We start from the raw sequence: 26980 nt of genomic DNA, 5'->3' as shown, positions 1-26980 counted from the left end.
CCAGGTTTCCCAGTGCCAGGCTTCCCAGTGCCAGGGTCACAGAGCAGGGGTCACAGAGTAGGGGTCACCGTGCAGGGGTCACAGTGCAGGGGTCATAGAGCAGGGGTAACCATGCAGGGGTCACAGTGCAGGTGTCACAGAGCAGAAGGAGACCATTCGGCCCATCGTGCCTGTGCCGGCTCCTTGAAAAAGCGATCCAATTAATCCCACTCCTCCCCACCCCCCTGCCCTGCTCTGAGGGTATACAGATCAGGAAAGGATGAACAGGCTGGGTCTCTGTGCTCTTGAAAAAAGAAGGCTGAGGGGTGACCTAATAGAGGTCTTTAAAATGATGACAGGTTTTAATAGAGTGGATACAGAGAGAATGTTTCCACTTGTGGGGAAGAGCATAACTAGAGGCCATCAATATAAGATCGTCACCAAGAAATCCAATGGGGAATTCAGGAGAAACTTCTTTACCCAGAGAGAGGTGAGAATGTGGAACTCGCTGCCACAGGGAGTGGTTGAGGTGAATAGTATCTATACAGTTAAGGGGAGGCTGGACAAGTGTATGAGGGAGAAGGGAATCGAGGGATATGCCGATAGAGTTAGATGAGGAAAGACGGGAGGAGGCTCGAGTGGAGCATTAACGCTGGCACGGACTGGTTGGGTCGAGTGGCCAGTTTAGAGACCGAATGGATGAACTACAACAGTTGTACATCCCTATCTGGCGTAAAAATAAAAAAGGGAAGGTGGCTCAACCGTGGCTATCAAGGGAAATCAGGGATAGTATTAAAGCCAAGGAAGTGGCATAGAAATTGGCCAGAAATAGCAGCGAACCCGGGGACTGGGAGAAATTTAGAACTCAGCAGAGGAGGACAAAGGGTTTGATTAGGGCAGGGAAAATGGAGTACGAGAAGAAGCTTGCAGGGAACATGAAGACAGACTGCAAAAGCTTCTATAGATATGTAAAGAGAAAAAGGTTAGTAAAGATAAACGTAGGTCCCCTGCAGTCAGAATCAGGGGAAGTCATAACGGGGAACAAAGAAATGGCAGACCAATTGAACAAGTACTTTGGTTCGGTATTCACTAAGGAGGGCACAAACCACCTTCCGGATATAAAAGGGGTCAGAGGATCTAGTAAGAAGGAGGAACTGAGGGAAATCCTTATTAGTCGGGAAATTGTGTTGGGGAAATTGATGGGATTGAAGGCCGATAAATCCCCAGGACCTGATGGACTGCATCCCAGAGTACTTAAGGAGGTGGCCTTGGAAATAGCGGATGCATTGACAGTCATTTTCCAACATTCCATAGAGTCTGGATCAGTTCCTATGGAGTGGAGGGTAGCCAATGTAACCCCACTTATTAAAAAAGGAGGGAGAGAGAAAACAGGGAATTATAGACCGGTCAGCCTGACATCAGTAGTGGGTAAAATGATGGAATCAATTATGAAGGATGTCATAGCAACGCTTTTGGAAAGGGAAATCATGCTTGACAAATCTTCTGGAATTTTTTGAGGCTGTTTCCAGTAGAGTGAACAAGGGGGAACCAGTTGATGTGGTGTATTTGGACTTTCAGAAGGCTTTCGACAAGGTCCCACGCAAGAGATTAATGTGCAAAGTTAAAGCACATGGGATTGGGGGTAGTGTGCTGATGTGGATTGAGAACTGGTTGGCAGACAGGAAGCAAAGAGCAGGAGTAAATGGGTACTTTTCAGAACGACAGGCAGTGACTAGTGGGGTACCGCAAGGTTCTGTGCTGGGGCCCCAGCTGTTTACATTGTACATTAATGATTTAGATGAGGGGATTAAATGTAGTATCTCCAAATTTGCGGATGACACTAAGTTGGGTGGCAGTGTGAGCTGCGAGGAGGATGCTATGAGGCTGCAGAGTGAGTTGGATAGGTTAAGTGAGTGGGCAAATGCATGGCAGATGAAGTACAATGTGGATAAATGTGAGGTTATCCACTTTGGTGGTAAAAACAGAGAGACAGACTATTATCTGAATGGTGACAGATTAGGAAAAGGGGAGGTGCAATGAGACCTGGGTGTCATGGTACATCAGTCATTGAAGGTTGGCATGCAGGTACAGCAGGTGGTTAAGAAAGCAAATGGCATGTTGGCCTTCATAGCGAGCGGATTTGAGTACAGGGGCAGGGAGGTGTTGCTACAGTTGTAAAGGGCCTTGGTGAGGCCACACCTGGAGTATTGTGTACAGTTTTGGTCTCCTAACCTGAGGAAGGACATTCTTGCTATTGAGGGAGTGCAGCGAAGGTTCACCAGACTGATTCCCGGGATGATAGGACTGATTTATCAAGAAAAACTGGGTCAACTGGGCTTGTATTCACTGGAGTTCAGAAGAATGAGAGGGGATCTCATAGAAAAGTTTAAAATTCTGACGGGTTTAGACAGGTTAGATGCAGGAAGAATGTTCCCAATGTTGGTGAAGTCCAGAACCAGGGGTCACAGTCTAAGGATAAGGGGTAAGCCATTTAGGACCGAGATGAGGAGAAACTTCTTCACCCAGAGAGTGGTGAACCTGTGGAATTCTCCACCACAGAAAGTGGTTGAGGTCAATTCACTAAATATATTCAAAAAGGAGTTCGATGTAGTTCTTACTACTAGGGGAATCAAGGAGTATGGTGAGAAAGCAGGAATGGGATATTGAAGTTGCATGTTCAGCCATGAACTCATTGAATGGGGGTGCAGGCTCGAAGGGCCGAATGGCCTACTCCTGCACTTATTTTCTACGTAACTATGTTTCTATGAAGGCATGCCGACTGAAGGGTAAACCAGCTTTCAAAGCTATGAGTAGAAATCCCCAGAGACTAATGGGCCTGGAAGAACAACAACAGGACGAGGAGATGTCTTCCGCCCCTGCCATATTCCAAGGAGTAACGAACCAGATTTTTCAAGGTATTGAAGGGGTAGTATGTTATTTCGATGATATACTCATTTCAGCACCAAATAGGCAAATTCATCAGGAGCACGAGGTTAACTAACGTCGATTCGAAAAGTATCATAATCCACATAGATGTTGCAGGATTCAAGATACCCATGGAAATTGACACGGGTGCATCCGTGAGTGTAGTACCGGAGTCGCTGTACCTCGACAAATTGCGTGATTTCCCATTGGAGAAAGCCTAGATAGAGCTGCGAGGCTACTCGGGAGAGAACATTCTGGTGGTAGGTCATATCACCGTACCGGTGAAATACAACGATCAATTTCAGAACTTGCCTCTAGTCGTAGTGACAGGAGACAAGCCTGACTTAGTCGGAAGAAATTGGTTGAGCTCACTGAAGCTGGATTGGAGTGAGATTTTTTGTGTTGAAACGAGATTTGTGTCAAAGGATGATGTCATCAAGAATTATCCGAAGGTGTTCTGCGAAACGGGTTCAAGGCGAGTGTCAGGTACAGAAGGACGCTAGATCGGTTTACTACAAGTCACGTTCCGTACCATATGCACTCAAGGAGAAAGTTGAGCAAGAACTCAAAAGACTAGAGACCGAGAACATTATTTGTAAGATAGATCGATGTAATTGGGCTACACACATTGTTGTTGTACCTAAGTCCGATGGTAAGGTAAGATTGTGTGGTGATTATAAAGTAACCGTAAACCAGGTTCTGGAGGGTAATGTCCCCAATACATTGCCGAATATAGAAGATTTGTTCACAACACTGACAGGTGGTCAGATCTCCTCAAAACTGGATCTTACGAATGCCTACTTACAGCTTGAACTAGATGAGGAGTCCAAGTCATGTTTGACTATAAATACACATCTAGGCCTATATCAATTTAATAGGCTATCGTTTGGAATGTCTTCCACCCCTGCCATATTCCAAGGGGTGATGAACCAGATTTTGCAAGGTATTGAAGGGGTAGTATGTTATTTGGATGACATACTAATTTCAGCACCAAATAGGCAAATTGATAATAACATATTGAATGAAGTCCTCAAACGGCTAGAGAAGCACAGAGTACGAGTGTCTGCTCGTAAGTGTGAGTTATTTAAAAACTCAGTGGAGTATTTAGGGTACAGAGTAGACAAAGATGGTTTATATCCAACCAAGGGAAAGCTGGATGCAATTAGAAATGCACCTACTCCCAAGAATGTCACTGAACTTCGATGCTTTTTGGATCTTTTGAACTATTATGGGAAGTTCCTACCAAATTTGGCTACAGTATTATAACCACTGAATGAACTATTGAAAAACAGGTCCATTGGAAGTGGTCAAAAGAATGCGATACAGCATTCAAGGAGTGTAAAAGCAACTTGGTAGAGAGCACCATGTTAGTTCACTATGACCTATCTCAGGAGATCAAGCTAGCATGTGATGCCTCTCCGTATGGAGTTGGGGCAGTAATCTCTCATGTATCAAGTAGTGGGGAGGAGAGACCAATTGCTTTTGCTTCACGCACTCTCAGTGCCAGTGAGAGTAATTATGTGCAAATTGAAAGGGAAGCTTTGGCATTAATTCTTGGGGTCAAGAAGTTTCACAAATACTTGTATGGTCGTAAGTTTACCATCGTTACGGACCATAAGCCCCTAACAGCAATCCTCCATCCAAAGTCCCCAGTTCCAACATTAGCTGCAGCCCGAATGCAGAGATGGGCTTTGATTTTGTCAGCATATACATATGATATTGAATACAGACGATCAGCTGATCACAGTAATGCTGATGCAATGTCTAGATTGCCTTCCCCATCACAAGTTACACCCAATAGGGAAGAAGTGTTTTATTTTTCATACATTGATGAACTGTCAGTCACAGCTGAAGAGATTGGTAGAGCAACCAAACGTGACCCAGTGATGTCAAAGGTGTATGAGTATATTACAAATGGATGGCCAAACCAGGTAACAGATAAAGATATTCATCTATTCTTCATTCGTAGGAATGAATTATCAGTCGATAAAGATTGTATCATGTGGGGTACAAGAGTGGTTATAACAAATAAATTCAAGTCCAAATTATTAGGAGACCTCCATGACCAGCACCGAGGAATGTGCTTGACCAAGAGTTTTGTACGCCAGGTGGCCAGATCTTGATAAAGATATAGAGTACATCGTGAGTCAGTGTATGACATGTTAATCGGTAAGCAAGCAACCACTACCAGTACCATTTCAACCATGGAAATGGCCTCCCAGGGTGTGGCAAAGGCTACATCTTGATTTTGCTGAGTTAGAAGGACAACAATTGTTCATTGTGATTGTGATTCGAAGTGGATCGAGGTGTTTCCAATGTGCAAAACAACAAGTAAAACATGAGATATTTTGCGAAGATTATTTTCGTCATTTGGCCTCGCAGAAGAAATTGTTTCGGATAATGGACCACAATTTCGTTCAGAAGAATTTTCACAGTTCACAAGCAAAAATGGTGTGAAACATATCAAGGTTCCATCGTACCACCCTGCTTCAAATAGTGCAGCAGAGTGCACTGTACAAATTGTAAAATGTGCCCTCATCAAATAGATGTTGGATCCAAATCAAAGAAACGACAGTTGTCATTGGACCACAAATTAGCTAATTTTCTAATAACGTATCTGTTGTGTTCCTAACACAGATGAGACTGCACACAGGGAGGTTAAAATAACAGTGATCTCAGTCTTTATTAAGACACTCCAGAGTGAGGAACAGGGCTTAGGGGCCGGCTTATATACAGTGCTCCCAAGGGATGCTGGGATCCCTTGGGACTTCAGGGGATGCACGCCCTGGTGGTGGAACATGGGAGTGCATCCTTTACAGATACGCAACATCACTCCCCTTCAAAGTCAAAGTGAAAACTATTTACAAGGTGAGGCGGTCGGGAGCCTTTCTTTCCCTGGTGGACCGCCTCGGTACAAATGTCTGTTCTGGTGTGTTGGCTGTGCCCTCGCTGGGCTGGTGTGTTGTTGGCCCTGCAGGGCTGCTGGGTGAGTCTGGCCTTGCTTGGACGTGATGGCTTCAATTTCCTGGTCCAGGGTGGTGTTGTGGGCTCGAAAAAGGTGGTGTCTGCTGTGGGTTGTTCAGGGCAGTCTGTGAACCGCAGCCTCGTTTGGTCCAGGTGCTTTCTGCAAATTTGTCCATTGTCTAGTTTGACTACAAACACCCTACTCCCTTCTTTAGCTATCACCGGGCCTGCGATCCACTTGGGACCATGTCCATAGTTTAGCACATACACAGGGTCATTCAGATCAATTTCCCCTGACACAGTGGTGCGATCATCGTTTACATTTTGTTGCTGCTGCCTGCTCTCTACCTGATCATGCAGGTTGGGGTGAACCAGCGAGAGTCTGGTTTTAAGTGTCCTTTTCATGAGTAGCTCAGCCGGGGGCACCCCTGTGAGCGAGTGGGGTCTCGTGCGGTAGCTGAGCAGGACTCGGGACAGCCGGGTTTGGAGTGAGCCTTCTGTGACTCGTTTAAGGCTCTGTTTGATGGTTTGTACTGCCCACTCTGCCTGCCCATTGGAGGCTGGTTTAAACGGGGCCGAGGTGACATGTTTTATCCCATTGCGGGTCATGAATTCTTTAAATTCGGCACTGGTGAAACATGGCCCGTTGTCACTGACCAGTATGTCAGGCAGGCCGTGGGTGGCAAACATGGCCCTCAGGCTTTCAATGGTGGTGGTGGCGGTGCTTCCTGACATTATTTCACATTCAATCCATTTTGAAAAAGCATCCACCACCACCAGGAACATTTTACCGAGAAACGGGCCCGCATAGTCGACATGGATCCTCGACCATGGTCTGGAGGGCCAGGACCACAAACTTAGTGGTGCCTCTCTGGGCGCGTTGCTCAACTGAGCACACACACTGCATTGCCGTACACAGGACTCTAAGTCAGAGTCGATACCGGGCCACCACACGTGGGATCTGGCTATCTCTTTCATTATTACTATACCCGGGTGTGTGCTGTGGAGATCCGAGATGAATGTCTCCCTGCCCTTTTTGGGTAGCACTACGCGGTTACCCCACAACAGGCAGTCTGCCTGAATGGACAGCTCGTCTTTTCATCGCTGGAACGGCTTGATTGGCCCTTGCATTTCAACGGGGATGCTGGCCCAGCTCCCATGCAGTACACAGTTTTTTACTAGGGACAGCAGAGGATCTTGGCTGGTCCAAGTCCTAATCTGGCGGGCCGTGACAGGTGATTTATCATTTTCAAACGCTTCCATGACCATCAACAAGTTTGCAGGCTGCGCCATTTCCGCCCCCGTGGTGGGCAATGGTAGCCGACTGATAGCATCCGCACAGTTCTCGGTGCCTGGCCTGTGGCGGATGGTATAGTTATATGCTGATAGCGCGAGTGCCCACCTTTGTATGCGGGCTGAGGCATTAGTATTTATCCCCTTGTTTTCAGCGGGCAGGGATGTGAGGGGCTTGAGATCGGTTTCCAGCTCAAATTTGAGGCCAAACAGGTACTGATGCATTTTCTTTACCCCGAACACACACGCTAATGCCTCTTTCTCAATCATGCTGCAGACCCTCTCGGCCTTAGACAAGCTCCTGGAGGCATAGGCGACAGGTTGCAACTTCCCTGCAATGTTAGCTTGTTGTAATACACACCCGACACCGTACGACGACGCATCACATGCTAGCACAAGTCTTTTACATGGGTTATACAATACTAGCAGCTTGTTGGACCATAAAATGTTTCTGGCTTTCTCAAAAGCAATTACCTGTTTTTTTTCCCAATACCCAGTTCTCACCTTTACGCAATAACACATGTAGGGGCTCGGAGAGGGTGCTTAACCCTGGTAGGAAGTTACTAAAATAGTTGAGGAGTCCCAGGAACGACCGCAGCTCCGTGACATTCTGTGAACTGGGCGCGTTCCTGATAGCCTCTGTCTTGGCGTCTGTGGGCCGAATACCGTCCGCCGCAATCTTTCTCCCCAAAAACTCCACTTCTGTTGCATTTCGACCTCTTCAGCCGCAGCCCTACGTGATCCAGTCACTGGAGGACCTCCTCCATGTTTTGTCGGTGCTCGACGGTGTCCCGACCCGTGACCAATATGACGTCCTGAAAAACCACCGTGCGTGGTACCGACTTGAGTAGGCTCTCCATGTTTCTCTGGAAGATCACTGCAGCCGACCGAATTCCAAACGGGCATCTGTTGTAGATGGACAGTCCATTGTGCGTGTTGATGCAGGTGAGGCCCTTCGAAGACTCCTCCAGCTCCTGTGTCATGTGAGCCGAAGTCAGGTCGAGCTTGGTGAACGTCTTGCCTGCTGCTAGCGTCGCAAATAGGTCGTCTGCCTTAGGTAGTGGGTATTGGTCCTGTAGCAAGAAACGATTAATAGTAAATTTATAATCGCCGCAAATCCTGACCGTGCCATCACTTTTGAGTACTGGAACAATCGGGCTGGCCCACTCGCTGAATTCCACTGGGGAGATGATGCCCTCACATTGCAGCCTGTCCAGCTCGATTTCCACTCTCTCCCTCATCATGTGAGGTACCGCTCGCGCCTTGTGGTGAATGGGTCGTGCCTCTGGGACCAAGTGGATCCACACCTTCGCCCCGGAAAAGTTTCCAATGCCTGGCTCAAAAAGGGAAGGAAATTTGTTGAGAACCTGGGTCCATGAGGCCTCATCGACATGTGATAGTGCTCGGATGTCATCCCAGTTCCAGCCAGCTCCTTCCAAGCAGTGTGGGGCCATCGCCCAGGATAATCCAGAGTGGCACTTCGTGCACTGTGCCCTCGTAGGTGATCTTGACCATGGCGCTGCCCAGGACAGTGATGAGCTCTTTGGTGTACGTTCTCAGTTTCGTGTGGATGGGGCTGAGGGCTGGTCTGAGTGCCTTGTTGCACCACAGTCTCTCAAACATCTTTTTACTCATGATGGATTGGCTAGCGCCAGTGTCCAGTTCCATGGCTACGGGTAAGCCATTCAATTTTATGTTTAGCATTATAGGTGAACATTTCGTCGAAAATGAGTGCACCCTGTGTACTTCAGCATCTGCCTCCTCTCTCTGAGGCTCGAAATTGCTTTGATCCACCATGGACCGATCTTCCTCGGCCACGTGGTGGTTAGCAGGTTATGCAGAGCTTGCAGCTCATCTGCAAACTCGTTGCAGGTGCCCCATTGTTCCACAGCTCTTGCAAACATACTCTTTGAAGCGGCATGAATAGGCTGAATGGAAGCCTCCAGAACGCCAACAAGGTGTGAATGGCCTTGCATTCATCCTTTCTTGTGGACTCTGAGTCATCTGGGTCACCCGAGGCCTGCTGGCAATTGCAGACTCGTGGTTTCTGCCCTGTACATTTCTGCTCGCAAACACGGTTCCAGTTAATTTATGAACATTGCTAGCACTTGTGTGCTGAGAGATTTGTTTGGTGTTATCACTGGTGGACATAAATGCCTGTGCTATCGCAATGGCCTTACTGAGGGTCCGTGTCTCTACAGTCAAAAGTTTTCGTAGGATGGTCTCGTGGCCAATGCCCAGTGCAAAAAAGTCTCTGAGCATTTGCTCCAGGTAGCCATCAAACTCACATTGTCCTGCAAGTCGCCTTAGCTCGGTGACGTAGCTCGCCACTTCCTGATCTTCAGATCGCTGGCACATGTAGAACCGATACCTCGCCATCAGCATGCTCTCCCTCGGGTTAAGATGCTCCGAACCAGTGTACACAGCTCCTCATACGACTTATCTGTGGGTCTCACCGGAGCCAGAAGATTCTTCCTGAGGCTGTAGGTCAGTGCCCCGCAGACCGTGAGGAGGACCGCTCTCCTTTTTGCAGCGCTTCCTTCTCCGTCCAGCTCGTTGGCTACAAAGTACTGATCTAGCCGTTCGACATAGGCTTCCCAGTCCTCACCCTCCGAGAACTTCTCCAGGCTGCCCACAGTTTGCTGCATCTTTGCGTTGGATTCGTGTACTCATCGCCAGTTGTTGTGTTCCTAACACAGATGAGGCTGCACACAGGGAGGTTAAAGTAACAGTGACCTCAGTCTTTATTAAGACACTCCAGAGTGAGGAACAGGCCTTAGGAGCCGGCTTATATACAGTGCTCCCAAGGGATGCTGGGATCCCTTGGGACTTCAGGGGATGCGCTCCCTGGTGGCGGAACATGGGAGTGCACGCTTTACAGATACACAAACTTTCTTTATTTTTCTTTCATTCTTTCTTTCATTCTTCCTCTCCATCTCTCTCACTTTTTTATTTTCTCCCTCATTCTTTCTCTATTTCACTCTCGCTCTCTGTCACATTTTCCTTCACTCTCTCTCTCGCTCTCTGTCACATTTTCTCTCTCTCTCTCTCTTGCTCTGTCACATTTTCTCTCTCTCTCTCTCTTTCGCTCTGTCACATTTTCTCTCTCTCTCTCTCTCTTTCGCTCTGTCACATTTTCTCTCTCTCTCTCTCTCTCTCTCGCTCTGTCACATTTTCTCTCTCTCGCTCTCTGTCACATTTTCTCTCTCTCTCTCTCTCGCTCTCTGTCACATTTTCTCTCTCTCTCTCTCGCTCTCTGTCACATTTTCTCTCTCTCTCTCTCGCTCTCTGTCACATTTTCTCTCTCTCTCTCTCGCTCTCTGTCACATTTTCTCTCTCTCTCTCTCGCTCTCTGTCACATTTTCTCTCTCTCTCTCTCGCTCTCTGTCACATTTTCTCTCTCTCTCTCGCTCTCTGTCACATTTTCTCTCTCTCTCTCTCGCTCTGTTACATTTTCTCTCTCTCTCTCGCTCTCTGTCACATTTTCTTTCTCTCTCTCTCTCTGTCACATTTTCTCTCTCTCTCTCTCGCTCTCTGTCACATTTTCTCTCTCTCTCTCTCGCTCTCTGTCACATTTTCTCTCTCTCTCTCTCTCTCGCTCTCTGTCACATTCTCTCTCTCTCTCTCATTCTGTCACATTTTCTCTCTCTCTCTCGCTCTCTGTCACATTTTCTCTCTCTCTCTCTCGCTCTCTGTCACATTTTCTCTCTCTCTCTCGCTCTCTGTCACATTTTCTCTCTCTCTCTCTCGCTCTCTGTCACATTTTCTCTCTCTCTCTCTCTTGCTCTGTCACATTTTCTCTCTCTCTCTCTCGCTCTGTCACATTTTCTCTCTCTCTCTCTCGCTCTGTTACATTTTCTCTCTCTCGCTCTCTGTCACATTTTCTCTCTCTCTCTCTCTTGCTCTGTCACATTTTCTCTCTCTCTCTCGCTCTGTTACATTTTCTCTCTCTCTCTCTCGCTCTGTCACATTTTCTCTCTCTTTCTCTCGTTCTGTCACATTTTCTCTCTCTCTCTCTCGCTCTGTCACATTTTCTCTCTCTCTCGCTCTGTCACATTTTCTCTCTCTCTCTCTCGCTCTGTCACATTCTCTCTCTCTCTCTCTCATTCTGTCACATTTTCTCTCTCTCTCTCGCTCTGTCACATTCTCTCTCTCTCTCTCTCATTCTGTCACATTTTCTCTCTCTCTCTCTCGCTCTGTCACATTTTCTCTCTCTTTCTCTCGTTCTGTCACATTTTCTCTCTCTCTCTCTCGCTCTGTCACATTTTCTCTCTCTCTCGCTCTGTCACATTTTCTCTCTCTCTCTCTCGCTCTGTCACATTCTCTCTCTCTCTCTCTCATTCTGTCACATTTTCTCTCTCTCTCTCGCTCTGTCACATTCTCTCTCTCTCTCTCTCATTCTGTCACATTTTCTCTCTCTCTCTCGCTCTCTGTCACATTTTCTCTCTCTCTCTCTCGCTCTCTGTCACATTTTCTCTCTCTCTCTCTCGCTCTGTCACATTCTCTCTCTCTCTCTCATTCTGTCACATTTTCTCTCTCTCTCTCTCGCTCTCTGTCACATTTTCTCTCTCTCGCTCGCTCTCTGTCACATTTTCTCTCTCTCTCTCTCGCTCTCTGTCACATTTTCTCTCTCTCTCTCGCTCTCTGTCACATTTTCTCTCTCTCTCGCTCTCTGTCACATTTTCTCTCTCTCGCTCTGTTACATTTTCTCTCTCTCTCTCGCTCTCTGTCACATTTTCTTTCTCTCTCTCTCTCTGTCACATTTTCTCTCTCTTTCTCTCGTTCTGTCACATTTTCTCTCTCTCTCTCTCGCTCTGTCACATTTTCTCTCTCTCTTTCTCGCTCTCTGTCACATTTTCTCTCTCTCTTTCTCGCTCTCTGTCACATTTTCTCTCTCTCTCTCGCTCTCTGTCACATTTTCTCTCTCTCTCTCTCGCTCTGTCACATTTTCTCTCTCTCTCTCTTGCTCTCTGTCACATTTTCTCTCTCTCTCTCTCGCTCTGTCACATTTTCTCTCTCTCTCTCTCGCTCTGTCACATTTTCTCTCTCTCTCTCTCTGTCACATTTTCTCTCTCTCGCTCTGTCACATTTTCTCTCTCTCTCTCTCGCTCTCTGTCACATTTTCTCTCTCTCTCTCTCGCTCTGTTACATTTTCTCTCTCTCTCTCGCTCTCTGTCACATTTTCTTTCTCTCTCTCTCTCTGTCACATTTTCTCTCTCTTTCTCTCGTTCTGTCACATTTTCTCTCTCTCTCTCTCGCTCTGTCACATTTTCTCTCTCTCTTTCTCGCTCTCTGTCACATTTTCTCTCTCTCTCTCGCTCTCTGTCACATTTTCTCTCTCTCTCTCTCGCTCTGTCACATTTTCTCTCTCTCTCTCTCGCTCTCTGTCACATTTTCTCTCTCTCTCGCTCTCTGTCACATTTTCTCTCTCTCTCTCTGTCTCTCGCTCTGTTACATTTTCTCTCTCTCTCTCGCTCTCTGTCACATTTTCTCTCTCCCTCTCACTCTCTGTCACATTTTCTCTCTCTCTCTCGCTCTGTCACATTTCTCTCTCGCTCTCTCTTTCCTTCTTTCGCTTATGACAATGAATCGTTTGTAGGACCATCTGTTGCAGAATTTCTGGCACTGTGTATAACTCCAAACTCTTGTTTCTGAATGTTCCACATGATCCGTTTGCGAGGGAGCCAATCTCTGTAGGAGGGAGACGTCTGTTGGTGACACTGAGGGTGAACAATAGATTTTACACAAGGGAATCTCTCCATCAGGGACACTGTTTAAAGAGGTAGTCTTTCTCCGTCAACGTAAGAAATAGGAGCAGGAGTAGGCCATACGGCCCCTCCAGCCCGCTCCACCATTTAATAAGGTCATGGCTGATCTGATCCTGGCCTCAACTCCACTTCCCTGTCCGCTCCCCATAACCCTTGACTCCCTTATCGTTCAGAAATCTGTCTATCTCCGCCTTAAAGATACTGAATGTCCCGGCCTCCATAGCTCGCTGGGGCAGAGAATTCCAAAAATTCACGACTCTCTGAGAGAAGAAATTCCTCATTTCTGACTTAATCGGGTGACCCCTTATTCTGAAACTATGTCCCCTAGTTCTAGATTCCCCCACGTGGGGAAACATCCTCCTTGCATCTACCCTGTCAAGCCCCCTCAGTATCTTATACGTTTCAATAAGATCACCTCTCAGGCTTCTAAACTCCAAGGAGTACAGGCCCAACCTGCTCAACCTTTCTTCATATGACAACCCCTTCATCCCAAGAATCAACCGAGTGAACCTTCTCTGAACAGCCTCCAATGCAAGTAAATACCTCCTTAAATACGGAGGCCAAAACTGCACGCAGTACTCCAGGTGTGGCCTCACCAATACCCTGTACAGTTGTAGCAGGACTTCTCTGCTTTTATACCCTATCCCCCTTGCAATAAAGGCCAACATTTCATTTGCCTTCCTGATCACTTGCTGTACCTGCATACTAACTTTTTGTGTTTCATGCACCAGGTCCCTCTGTACTGCAGCATTTTGTAATCCCGCAAATAGTAATTTGCTTTTTAATTTTCCTACCAAAGAAGATAATCTCACATTTTCCCACATTATACTCCATTTGCCAATTTGTTGCCCACTCACTTAGCCTGTCTATATCCCTTTGCAGATTCTTTACGTCCTCCTCACAACTTGTATTCCCACCTCTCTTTGTATCATCAGCAAACTTGGCTACGTTACACTCAGTCCCTTCATCCAAGTTGTTAATATAGATTGTAAATAGTTGAGGCCCCAGCACCGATCCCAGTGGCACCCCACTAGTTACTGTTTGCCAGACTGAAAATGAACCATTTATCCCGACTTTCTGTTTTCTGTTAGTTAGCCAATCCTCTATCCATGCTAATATATTACCCCCAACCCCGTGAACTTTTATCTTGTGCAGTAACCTTTTATGTGGCACCTTATCGAATGCCTTCTGGAAATCCAAATACAACACATCCACTGGTTCCACTTTATCCACCCTGTTCGTTACATCCTCAAAGAACTCCATAAATTTGTCAAACATGATTTCCCTTTCATAAAACCATGTTGACTCTGTTTGACTGCATTATGATTTTCTAAATGTCCTGCTACTGCTTCCTTAATGATGTGGACTTCAGCATTTTCCCAACCACAGATGTTAGGCTAACTGGTCTATAGTTTCCTGCTTTCTGTCTGCCTCCTTTTTTAAATAGGGGCGTTACATTTGCAGTTTTCCAATCTGCTGGGACCTCTCCAGAATCCAGGGAATTTTGGTAGATTACAACCAGTGCATCCACTATCACTGCAGCCACTTCGTTTAAGACCCTAGGATGCAGGCCATCAGGTCCAGGGGACTTGTCCGCCTTTAGTCCCATAAAAAATAGGAGCAGGAATAGGCCATATCGCCCCTCGAGCCTGCTCCGCCATTTAATACGAACATTGTTGAGCCGATCATGGACTCAGCTCCATTTCCCCGCCCGCTCCCCATAACCCCTTATCCTCTTATCGGTTAAGAAACTCTCTATTTCTGTCTTAAATTTATTCAATGTCCCAGCCTCCACAGCTCTCTGAGGCAGCGAATTCCACAGATTTACAACCCTCTGAGAGAAGAAATTTCTCCTCATCTGAGTTATAAATGGGCGGCCCCTTATTCTAAGATTATGCCCCCTAGTTCTAGTCTCCCCATCAGTGGAAACATCCTCTCTGCATCCACCTTGTCAAGCCCCCCTCATAATCTTATACGTTTCGATAAGATCACCTCTCATTCTTCTGAATTCCAATGAGTAGAGGCCCAACCTAATAAGTCAACCCCCTCATCCCCGGAATCAACCTAGTGAACCTTCTCTGAACTGCCTCCAAAGCAAGTATATCCTTTCGTAAATATGGAAACCAAAACTGCACGCAGTATTCCAGGTGTGGCCTCACCAATACCCTGTATAACTGTAGCAAGACTTCCCTGCTTTTATACTCCATCCCCTTTGCAATAAAGGCCAAGATTCCATTGGCCTTCCTGATCACTTGCTGTACCTGCATACTAACCTTTTGTGTGTCATGCACAAGTACCCCCAGGTACCACTGTACTGCGGCACTTTGCAATTTTTCTCCATTTAAATAATTTTTGGATTTTTTTCTGCCATAGTGCATGACCTCACACTTTCCAACATTATACTCCATGTGCCATTATGCATGATGAATAAATTTAAGACGGAGATAGACAGTTTCCTAACCAATAAGGGAATAAGAGGTTATGGGGCGTGGTCAGGGAAGTGGACCTGAGTCCATGATCGGATCAGCCATGGACGTATTAAATGGCGGAGCAGGCTCAAGGGGCTGTATGGCCTACTCCTGCTCCTATTTACACCCCATAATATAAACCGGACACCATCCCATAACATCCATCCCACAATATCCAATGGATAAGATCCCATAATATCCAACCCATAACATCCCATAATATATACCCCATAATATTCCATAATATCCACCCCATAATATTCCATAATATCCATCCCATAATATCCACCCCATAATATTGCATAATATCCATCCCATAATATTCCATAATATCCATCCCATAATATTAAAAACATAGATAATAGTTGCAGGAGTAGGCCATTCGGCCCTTCGAATCTGCACCGCCATTTACTATGATCATGGCTGACCCTCTATCTCAACATCATATTCCCACTTTTTCCCCATTCCCTTGATGCCTTTTGTTTCTAGAAATCTGTCTATCTCCCTCTTAAATATGTTCAGTGACTTGGCCTCCACAGCCTTCTGTGGTAGAGAATTCCACAGGTTCACCACCTTCTGAGTGAAAACATTTCTCCTCATCTCAGTCCTAAATTTCCTTCCCCATATCCTGAGACTGTGACCCCTTGTTCTAGACTTCCCAGCCCCGGGAAAACATCCTCCCCACATCCAGTCTGTCCAACCCAGTCAGAATTTTATACGTTTCAATGAGATCCCCTCTCATTCTTCTAAACTCCAGTGAATACAGGCCCAGTCGACCCAATCTCTCCTCATACGACAGTCCTGCATCCCAGGAATCACTGGTGAACCTTTGCTGTCCGGTCTTTTTACAGACTTGGTGTCTCCAGTGGCTGTTTTTCCCCACCCTGGTCAATCGAGTTCAGGGCCTGACATAACAAATCCGTTGTTTTTATGCATTTTATGTCCTTGACCACAGAATGTCCTTAATTGACCAGCTTAATTCCAAAAACTTGTATTAAATTCTAAAAGCTTGGATTGATTAATTTTTAGTTCATGGTCTCCTTCTGTGCTTTTCTGAAGATTAGTAACCTTACGGTAGAGGACACAAACAATATCCCAACAGTGGATAGTCAAGGAGTTATAGCGGGGGAGGAACTTTACACAATCACAATCACTAAGGAGGTGGTACTCAGTAAAATAATGGGACTAAAGGCGGATAAATCCCCTGGACCTGATGGCTTGCATCCTAGGGTCTTAAGAGAAGTAGTGGCAGGGATTGTGGATGCATTGGTTGTAATTTACCAACATTCCCTGGATTCTGGGGCAGTCCCAGCAGATTGGAAAACTGCAAATGTAATGCCCCTATTTAAAAAAGGAGGCAGTCAGAAAGCAGGAAACTATAGACCAGTTAGCCTAACATCTGTGGTTGGGAAAATGTTGGAGTCCATTATTAAAGAAGCAGTAGCAGGACATTTGGAAAAGCATAATTTAGTCAGGCAGAGTCAGCATGGATTTATGAAAGGGAAGCCATGTTTGACAAATTTGCTGGAGTTCTTTGAGGATGTAACGAACAGGGTGGATAAAGTGGAACCAGTGGATGTGGTGTATTTGGACTTCCACAAGGCATTTGACAAGGTGCCACATAAAAGGTTACTGCACAAGATAAAAGTTCACGGGGTTGGGGGTAATATAGTAGCATGGATAGAGGATTGGCTAACTAACAGAAAACAGAGAGTCAGGATGAATGGTTCATTTTCAGTTTGGCAAACAGTGACTAGTGGGGTGCCACAGGGATCAGTGCTGGATCCTTAACTATTTACAATCTATATTAATGACTTGGATGAAGGGACTGAGTGTAACGTAGCCAAATTTGCTGATGATACAAAGATGGGTGGCAAAGCATTGTGTGAGGAGGACACAAAAAATCTGCAAAAGGACATAGACAGGCTAAGTGAGTGGGCAAAAATTTGGCAAATGGAGTATAATGTTGGAAAGTGTGAGGTCATGTACTTTGGCTGAAAAAAATCAAAGAGCAAGAGCAAGGAGAAAGATTGCATAGTGCTGCAGTACAGTGGGACCTGGGGGTCCTGGTGCATGAAACACAAAAGGTTAGTATGCAGGTACAGCAAGTGATCAGGAAGGCCAATGGAATCTTGGCCTTTATTGCAAAGGGGATGGAGTATAAAAGCAGGGAAGTCTTGCTACAGCTATACAGGGTATTGGTGAGACCACACCTGGAATACTGCATACAGTTTTGGTTTCCATATTTACGAAAGGATATACTTGCTTTGGAGGCAGTTCAGAGAAGTTTCATAAGGTTAATTCCGGAGATGAGAGGGTTGACTTATGAGGAAAGGTTGAGTAGGTTGGGCCTCTACTCATTGGAATTCAGAAGAATGAGAGGTGATCTTATCGAAACGTATAAGATTATGAGGAGGCTTGACAAGGTGAATGCAGAGAGGATGTTTCCACTGATAGGGGAGACTAGAACTAGGGGGCATAATCTTAGAATAAGGGGCCGCCCATTTAAAACTGAGATGAGGAGAAATTTCTTCTCTCAGAGGGTTGTAAATCTGTGGAATTCGCTGCCTTAGAGAGCTGTGGAAGCTGGGACATTGAATAAATTTAAGACAGAAATAGACAGTTTCTTAACCGATAAGGGAATAAGGGGTTATGGGGAATGGGCAGGGAAGTGGACCTGAGTCCATGATCGGATCAGCCATGATCGTATTAAATGGCGGAGCAGGCTCGAGGGGCTGTATGGCCTACTCCTGCTTCTATTTCTTATGTTGTTATGTTCTTATATGGAGACCAGAACTGTGCACAGTGTTCCAAGTGTGGTCTAAACAAGGTATATGGAGACCAGAACTGTGCACAGTGCTCCAAGTGTGGGCTAAACAAGGTATATGGAGAACAAAACTGTGCACACTGCTCCAAGTGTGGTCTAACCCAGGTATATGGAGACCAGAACTGTGCACAGTGCTCCAAGTGTGGGCTAACCAAGGTATATGGAGACCAGAACTGTGCACAGTGCTCCAAGTGTGGTCTAACCCAGGGTATATGGAGAGCAGAACTGACACACACAACTTGCAAGGGGGATAGAGTATAAAATCAGAGAAGTCCTGCTACAACTGTACAGGGTATTCATGAGGCCACACCTGGAGTACTGCGTACAGTTTTGGTCTCCGTATCTAAGTAAGGATATACTTGCATTGGAGGCAGTTCAGAGAAGGTTCACCAGGTTGATTCCAGAGATGAGGGGTTGACTTACGAAGATAGGTTGAATAGGTTGGGTCTATACACATTGGAGTTCAGAAGAATGAGAGGTGATCTTATTGAAACTTATAAGATAATGAGGGGGCCCGACAAGGTAGATGTAGGGAGGATATTTCCACTTATAGGGGAAACTAAAACTAGGGGACATAGTCTCAGAATAAGGAGCCGCCCATTTAAAACTGAGATGAGGAGGAATTTCTTCTCTCTGAGGGTTGTAAATCTGTGGAATTCTCTGCCCCAGAGAGCTGTGGAGGCTGGGTCATTGAATATATTTAAGGTGGAGATAGACAGATTTTTGAGCGATAAGGGAGTAAAGGGTTATGGGGAGCGGGCAGGGAAGTGGAGCTGAGTCCATGATCAGATCAGCCATGATCTTATTGAATGGGGAGCAGACTTGAGGGGCCAAATGGTCGACTCCTGCTCCTATTGCTTATGTTATCTTCTTAGAGCGGGAGGGCGATATACAGCGGGGGTGTTGGGTGGGGACAGACAGAGAGAGAGAAAGAGAGAAAGTGACAGTCAGAGAGAGAGAGAATGCGAGATAGAGAAAGTGAGAGACAGAAACAGAGAGAGGGACAGAGAGAGGGGGACAGAGAGAGAGAGCGAGACAGACATAGAGAAAGAGAGTAAGAAAAAGACAGAGAGAGACACAGAAAGAGACAGAAATAGACAGAGAGCTTGGAAGAGAGTGAGACACAGAGAGACAGACGGAGAGAGAGAGAGAGGGAGAGAGATAGATGGAGAGATTGAGACAAGGAGACAGAGACAGAGACTGAGAGTAAGAGAGCCAACTCCATCTGTACACCCCTCCCTATCTCTGTAATCTCCTCCAGCCCTACACCCCTCCCTATCTCTGTAATCTCCTCCAGCCCTACACCCCTCCCTATCTCTGTAACTTCCTCCAGCCCCTACAACCCTCCCTATCTCTGTAACCTCCTCCAGCCCCTACAACCCTCCCTATCTCTGTAACCTCCTCCAGCCCCTACAACCCTCCCTATCCCTGTAACCTCCTCCAGCCCTACAACCCTCCCTATCTCTGTAATCTCCTCCAGCCCCTACAACCCTCCCTATCCCTGTAACCTCCTCCAGCCCTACAACCCTCCCTATCACTGTAACCTCCTCCAGCCCCTACACCCCTCCCAATCTCTGTAACCTCCTCCAGCCCTACAACCCTCCCTATCTCTGTAATCTCCTCCAGCCCCTACAACCCTCCCTATCTCTGTAACCTCCTCCAGCCACTACAATCCTACCTATCTCTGTTACCTCCTCCAGCCCCTACAACCCTCCCTATCTCTGTAACCTCCTCCAGCCACTACAATCCTACCTATCTCTGTTACCTCCTCCAGCCCCTTCACGTTGCAGCCTGTCCAGCTCAATTTCCACTTTAACATGCATCATGTACGGTACCGCCCGAGTCTTGTGGTGGATGGGTCGCACACCGGGAACCAAATGGATCTGTACTTTCGCCCCCGAGAAGCTTCCAATGCCTGGCTCGAACAACAATGGGAACTTGTCAGAACCTGGGTACATGAGGCATCGTCGACGGATGAAAGCACTCGGATGTCGTCCCAATTCCAGCGGATTTTTCCCGGCCAGCTTCTGCTAAACATCATGGGGCCATCCCCTGGCACAATCCACAGTGATAATTTGTGTACTGCTCCATCATAGGAGAATTTGACTTCTGCACTACCAAGTACAGGCATTAGTTCCTTGGTGTAAGTCCTTAGTTTGGTGTGAATGGGGCTGAGCTTGGGCCTGTGTGCCTTGTTGCCCCACAGCCTGTCGAAGGCCTTTTTGCTCAAAATAGACTGACTTGCCCCCGTGTCCAGTTCCATAGATACTGGAATTCCGTTCAGTTCAACTTTCAACATTATTGGTGGACATTTCGTGGTGAAGGTGTGTACCTTGTACACTTCTGCCTCCTCGGTTCGAGTCTCCGATTCAGTCTGATCCACAGTGGATCGATCTTCCTCTGCAACGTGGTGGTTTGCAGGGTTTGCAGCTCACCTGCACATTCGCGAGAGGTGGCCCATTGTTCTGCAACCGTTGCATGCATAGTGCTTGAAGCGACATTGATGGGGCCGATGATCACCTCCACAGCGCCAACAAGGTGTTAACTGCCTCGCATTAACCATTGATGGCGGACTCTGGGTCATCTGAGGTCGGGCAGCAGAAGCCTGCGTGTACGTTCTGCCCTGTATATTCCTGCTCAAGACTGACGTTACTTTATGCACAGTACTGACCGAAACCTCTTTACTGTGTGAAATCTGTTTGGTGTTGTCGCTGGTGGACATAAGTGCCTGGGCTATTGTTATGGCTTTACTTAGATTCGGAGTTTCAACGTTTAACAGTTTGCGAAGGATTGCCTCATGGCCAATGCCCAGTACAAAAAAGTCTCTGAGCATTTGTTCTAGGAATCCCTCAAATTCGCAATGTCCTGTGAGGCGCCTTAGTTCGGCGACATAGCTCGCCGTTTCCTGGCCCTCCGATCGTTGACACGTGTAGAACCGATATCTCACCGTCAAAACGCTTTCCTTAGGATTTAAGAGCTCCCGGACCAGTGTACACAATTCTTCATAGGATTTCTCTGTTGGTTTTACCGGAGCTAGAAGATTCTTCATGGGGCCATCGGTTGTTGCCCCACAGACAGTTAGGAGGATCGCCCTTCATTTGGCAACATTCTCATCCCCTTCCAGCTCGTTGGCCACAAAGTATTGGTTGAGTCTCTCCAGGAAGGTCTCCCAATTCCCCTTCTGAGAACTTCTCCAGGATACCAACTGTTCTTTGTATTTTCGCGCGGTTGTTCGTTATCTCGTCGCCAATTGATAAGCTCATAATACAGGATGAACTGAGTACTGTGTACAATGAGCAAGTGTGACCTTAGCTCCTTTAATGTGATTCCAGAGTGTAGGTACCTCGTGGTTGGCCTGTTTATATACCGGGCTCCCAAGGGATGCTGGGATCCCTTTGGACTCCAACAGGTAGGCCCCTACAACCCTCCCTATCTCCATAGCCTCCTCCATCCCCTATACCCCTCGCTATCTCTGTAACCTCCTCTAGCCCTATACTCCTCCCTATCTCTGTAACCTCCTCCAGCCATTCACCCCTCCCTATCTCTGTAACCCACTCCAGCCCTTACACCCCTCCCTATCTCTGTAAACTCCTCCAGCCCCTACAACCCTCCCTATCTTTGTAAACTCCTCCAGCCCTACACCCCTCCCTAGCTCTGTAACCTCCTCCAGCCCTTCACCCCTCCCTATCTCTGTAACCCCCTCCAGCCCCAACACCCCTCCCTATTTCTGTAACCTCCTCCAGCCCCTACAACCCTCCCTATCTCTGTAACCTCCTCTAGCCCCTACAACCCTCCCTATCTCTACAACCTCCTCCAGCCTTACAACCCTCCGAGATCTCTGCGCTCCGTCAATTCTGGCCTCTTGCTTGCCTTCCAATTTTAATCGCTCTCGGTGGCTGTGCCTTCAGCTGCCCGGGCCCCAACCTCTTGAATTCCCTCCCTAAACCTCTCCGCCTCTCTATCTCCTCCTTGAAGATGCTCCTTAAAACCTATCTCTTTTGTTCATCTATCCTGATATCTCCTTGTGTGGCTCAGTGTCCAAAAGTGATTTATCTATATCGCTCCTGTGAAGCCCCTTGGGATATTTTTATTACGGTAAAGATGCTGTATAAATGCCTCTATCCCTTCTCCCTCATTTGCTTGTCTAGCCCCCTCTTAGATGCATCCCTGTGGTAGCATAAGAACATAAGAACATAAGAATTAGGAACAGGAGTAGGCCATCTAGCCCCTCGAGCCTGCTCCGCCATTCACTAAGATCATGGCTGATCTGGCCGTGGACTCAGCTCCACTTACCCGCCCTCTCCCTGTAACCCTTAATTCCCTTATTGGTTAAAAATCTATCTATCTGTGACTTGAATACATTCAATGAGCTAGCCTCAACTGCTTCCTTGGGCAGAGAATTCCACAGATTCACAACCCTCTCGGAGAAGAAATTCCTTCTCAACTCGGTTTTAAACTGGCTCCCCCGTATTTTGAGGCTGTGCCCCCTAGTTCTCGTCTCCCCGACCAGTGGAAACAACCTCTCTGCCTCTATCTTGTCTATCCCTTTCATGATTTTAAATGTTTCTATAAGATCACCCCTCATCCTTCTGAACTCCAACGAGTAAAGACCCAGTCTACTCAATCTATCATCATAAGGTAACCCCCTCATCTCCGGAATCAGCCTAGTGAATCGTCTCTGTACCCCCTCCAAAGCTAGTATATCCTTCCTTAAGTAATAACTGCACGCAGTACTCCAGGTGCAGCCTCACCAATACCCTGTACAGTTGCAGCAGGACCTCCCTGCTTTTGTACTCCATCCCTCTCGCAATGAAGGCCAACATTCCATTCGCCTTCCTGATTAAAGCGAGTTCCACATTCTCACCACTCACTGAATTCCTCATTGAATTTCTTGGTGACTATCTTATATTGATGGCCTCTAGTTATGCTCTTCCCCATAAATAGAAACATTCTCTCTCTATCCACCTTTCACAATTTTAAAGACCTCTATTAGGTCACCCCTCAGCCTTCTCTTTACAAGAGGAAAGAGACCCAGCCAGTTCATCCTTTCCTGATATGGATACACTCGCATCTCTGGTATCATCAGAACATAAGAAATAGGAGCAGGAGTAGGCCATAAGGCCCCTCGAGCCTGCTCCGCCATTTAATACGATCATGGCTGATCCGATCATGGACTCAGGTCCACTTCCCTGCCCACTCCCCATAACCCCTTATTCTCTTATTGGTTAAAGTGTAGGACGGTTGATGAACAGTGGCATTTAAGGAGATATTTCACAACTCTCAAGAAAAATATATTCCAGTGAGGAGGAAAGGGTGTAAGAGAAAAGATAGCCATCCATGGCTAACTAAAGAAATAAAGGACAGTATCCAACTAAAAACAAGGGCATACAAAGTGACCAAAACTAGTGGAAGGACAGAAGATTGGGAAGCTTTTAAAAGCAAGCAAAGAACGACTAAAAAAATGAAGAAGAAAGGGAAGATAGACTATGAAAGTAAACTAGCACAAAATATAAAAACAGATAGCAAGAGTTTCTATAGGTATATAAAAAGGAAAAGAGTGGCTAAAGTAAATGTTGGTCCCTTAGAGGACGAGACCAGGGAATTAGTAATGGGGAACATGGAGATGGCAGAAACTCTGAACAAATATTTTGTATCAGTCTTTACGTTAGAGGACACTAACAATATTCCAACAGTGGATAGTCAAGGGGCTGGGGGGAAGGAACTTAACACAATCACAATCACTAAGAAGGTGGTAGTCAGTAAGATAATGGGACTAAAGGCAGATATATCCCCTGGACCTGATGGCTTGCATCCTAGGGTCTTAAGAGAAGTAGCGGCAGGGATAGTGGATGCATTGGTTGTAATTTACCAACATTCCCTGGATTCTGGGGAGATCCCAGCAGATTGGAAAACTGCAAATGTAACGCCCCTATTTAAAAAAGGAGGCAGACAAAAAGCAGGAAACTATAGAACAGTTAGCCTAACATCTGTGGTTGGGAAAATGTTGGAGTCCATTATTAAAGAAGCAGTAGCAGGACATTTGGAAAAGCATAATTTGGTTAGGCAGAGTCAGCATGGATTTATGAAGGGGAAGTCATGTTTGACAAATTTGCTGGAGTTCTTTGAGGATGTAACGAACAGGGTGGATAAAGGGGAACCAGTGGATGTGGTGTATTTGGACTTCCAGAAGGCGTTTGACAAGGTGCCACATAAAAGGTTACTGCACAAGATAAAAGTTCACGGGGTTGGGGGTAATATATTAGCATGGATAGAGGATTGGCTAACGACCAGAAAACAGAGCGTTTGGATAAATGGTTCATTCTCTGGCTGGCAATCAGTAACTAGTGGGGTGCCGCAGGAATCAGTGCTGGGACCCCAACTATTTACAATCTATATTAACGACTTGGAAGAAGGGACTGAGTGTAATGTAGCCAAGTTTGCCGCCGATGCAAAGATGGGAGGAAAAGTAATATGTGAGGACACAAAAAATCTGCAAAACGACATAGAGAGGCTAAGTGAGTGGGCAAAAATTTAGCAGATGGAGTATAATGTTGGAAAATGTGAAGTCATGCACGTTGGCAGAAAAAAATCAAAGAGCAAGTTGTTATTTAAATGGAGAAAGATTGCAAAGTGCTGCAGTACAGCGGGACCTGGGGGTACTTGTGCATGAAACACAAAAGGATAGTATGCAGGTACAGCAAGTGATCAGGAAGGCCAATGGTATCTTGGCCTTTATTGCAAAGGGGTGGAGTATAAAAGCAGGGAAGTCTTGCTACAGTTATACAGGTTATTGGTGAGGCCACACCTGGAATACTGAGTACACTTTTGGTTTCCATATTTATAAAAGGACATACTTGCTTTGGAGGCAGTTCAGAGAAGGTTCACTCGGTTGATTCCAGAGATGAGGGGGTTGACTTATGCGGAAAGGTTGAGTAGGTTGGGCCTCTACTCATTGGAGTTCAGAAGAATGAGAGGTGATCTTATTGAAACGTATAAGATAATGAGGGGGCTTGATAAGGTGGATGCAGAGAGGATGTTTCCACTGATGGGGGAGACTAGAACTAGAGGGCATGGTCTTAGAATAAGGGACCGCCCATTTAAAACTGAGATGAGGAGGAATTTCTTCTCTCAGAGGGTTGTAAATCTGTGGAATTCACTGCCTCAGAGAGCTGTGGAAGCCGGGACATTGAATAAATTTAAGACAGATAGACAGCTTCTTAACCGATAAGGGAATAAGTGGTTATGGGGAGCGAGCAGGGAAGTGGAACTGAGTCCATGATTGGATCAGCCATGATCGTATTAAATGGTGGAGCAGGCTCGAGGGGCCGTATGGCCTACTCCTGCTCCTATCTCTTATGTTCTTATGTTTGTATTGTTCAGACATACTTGTAACAAAACCATTGAGCTCCAACGTCACTGTTAGAGCCCAATGACCTCCAACAGTGATGCCATCTTGTGGCTAGTGATTCCAAAAGTACATACATGACAATACCCTTCTCTGAGATATTAACACAGTTTTTTACAAATTGAGACGGTCCGGTGTTTTACGCTCCCAGGTTGACCGTCTCAGTTCAACTCCAGCCTTGGGTGAGTGTTCAGAGTCTGTTGTGACTGGTGACTGGGTGGCTGACCTGGTGGGAGTGGCAATGGCCATGTCAGGGATTGAAAGTCCATTTTCATTGAACATGTCAATGATTGAAAGTCCCGATTCACTGATGACCATGGAGTCCTCTGATGACTGGGGATAGGTTGGTTGGTCTCGATTGTTTCTTCCTCGACTGTTCTGGTTCGTCTGAGTGCCGCAGCTTTGTCTGATCCATATGTTTCCTGCATGTTTGCCCATTTTTGAGCTTGATAATAAATACACTGTTGCCCTCCTTGGCCATGACAGTACCAGCGATCCACTTGGGACCCTGACCATAATTCAGAACATATACAGGATCATTTACAGAAATATCGCGTGACACAGCTACGCGATCGTGATACCCTTGCTGACTTTGTCTTCTAGATTCAACATGATTATTCAAGTCAGGGTGTACAAGAGATAGCTTGGTCTCATAACCTCTCTTCATCATTAGTTCAGCAGGCAAGACCCCGGTAAGCGTGTGTGGTCTTGTCCTGTAACTAAGCAGTATGGATGTCAGGCGGGTCTGCAGTGACCCTTGGGTTACTCGCTTCATACTCTGCTTTATGATTTGGATGCAACTCTTCACCGCTGATAAAATCTGGTCCTGGCTGGTCCAGGTCTTAACTTGTTGAGCTGTGACAGGGGTTCCTTCACTCTCAAAAGCATCCATTACTAACAATAGGTCCGCCGGTTGTGGCGTTTCCACCTCCGGTGTGGGCAACGGCAACCGGCTGTCGTAGTGAAAATGCTTGAAGCTATCATTAAGGAAGAAATAGCGGGACATCTAGATAGGAATAGTGGATCAAGCAGACGCAGCATGGATTCATGAAGGGGAAATCATGTTTAACTAATTTACTGGAATTCTTTGAGGATATAACGAGCATGGTGGATAGAGGTGTACCGATGGATGTGGTGTATTTAGATTTCCAAAAGGCATTCGATAAGGTGCCACACAAAAGGTTACTGCAGAAGATAGAGGTACGCGGAGTCAGAGGAAATGTATTAGCATGGATAGAGAATTGGCTGGCGAACAGAAAGCAGAGAGTCGGGATAAATGGGTCCTTTTCGGGTTGGAAATCGGTGGTTAGTGGTGTGCCACAGGGATCGGCGCTGGGACCACAACTGTTTA

This window comes from Pristiophorus japonicus, unplaced genomic scaffold (assembly GCF_044704955.1).
Source record: "Pristiophorus japonicus isolate sPriJap1 unplaced genomic scaffold, sPriJap1.hap1 HAP1_SCAFFOLD_371, whole genome shotgun sequence".
NCBI lineage: Eukaryota > Metazoa > Chordata > Chondrichthyes > Pristiophoridae > Pristiophorus > Pristiophorus japonicus.
Note: the sequence above shows the minus strand (reverse complement) of the source record.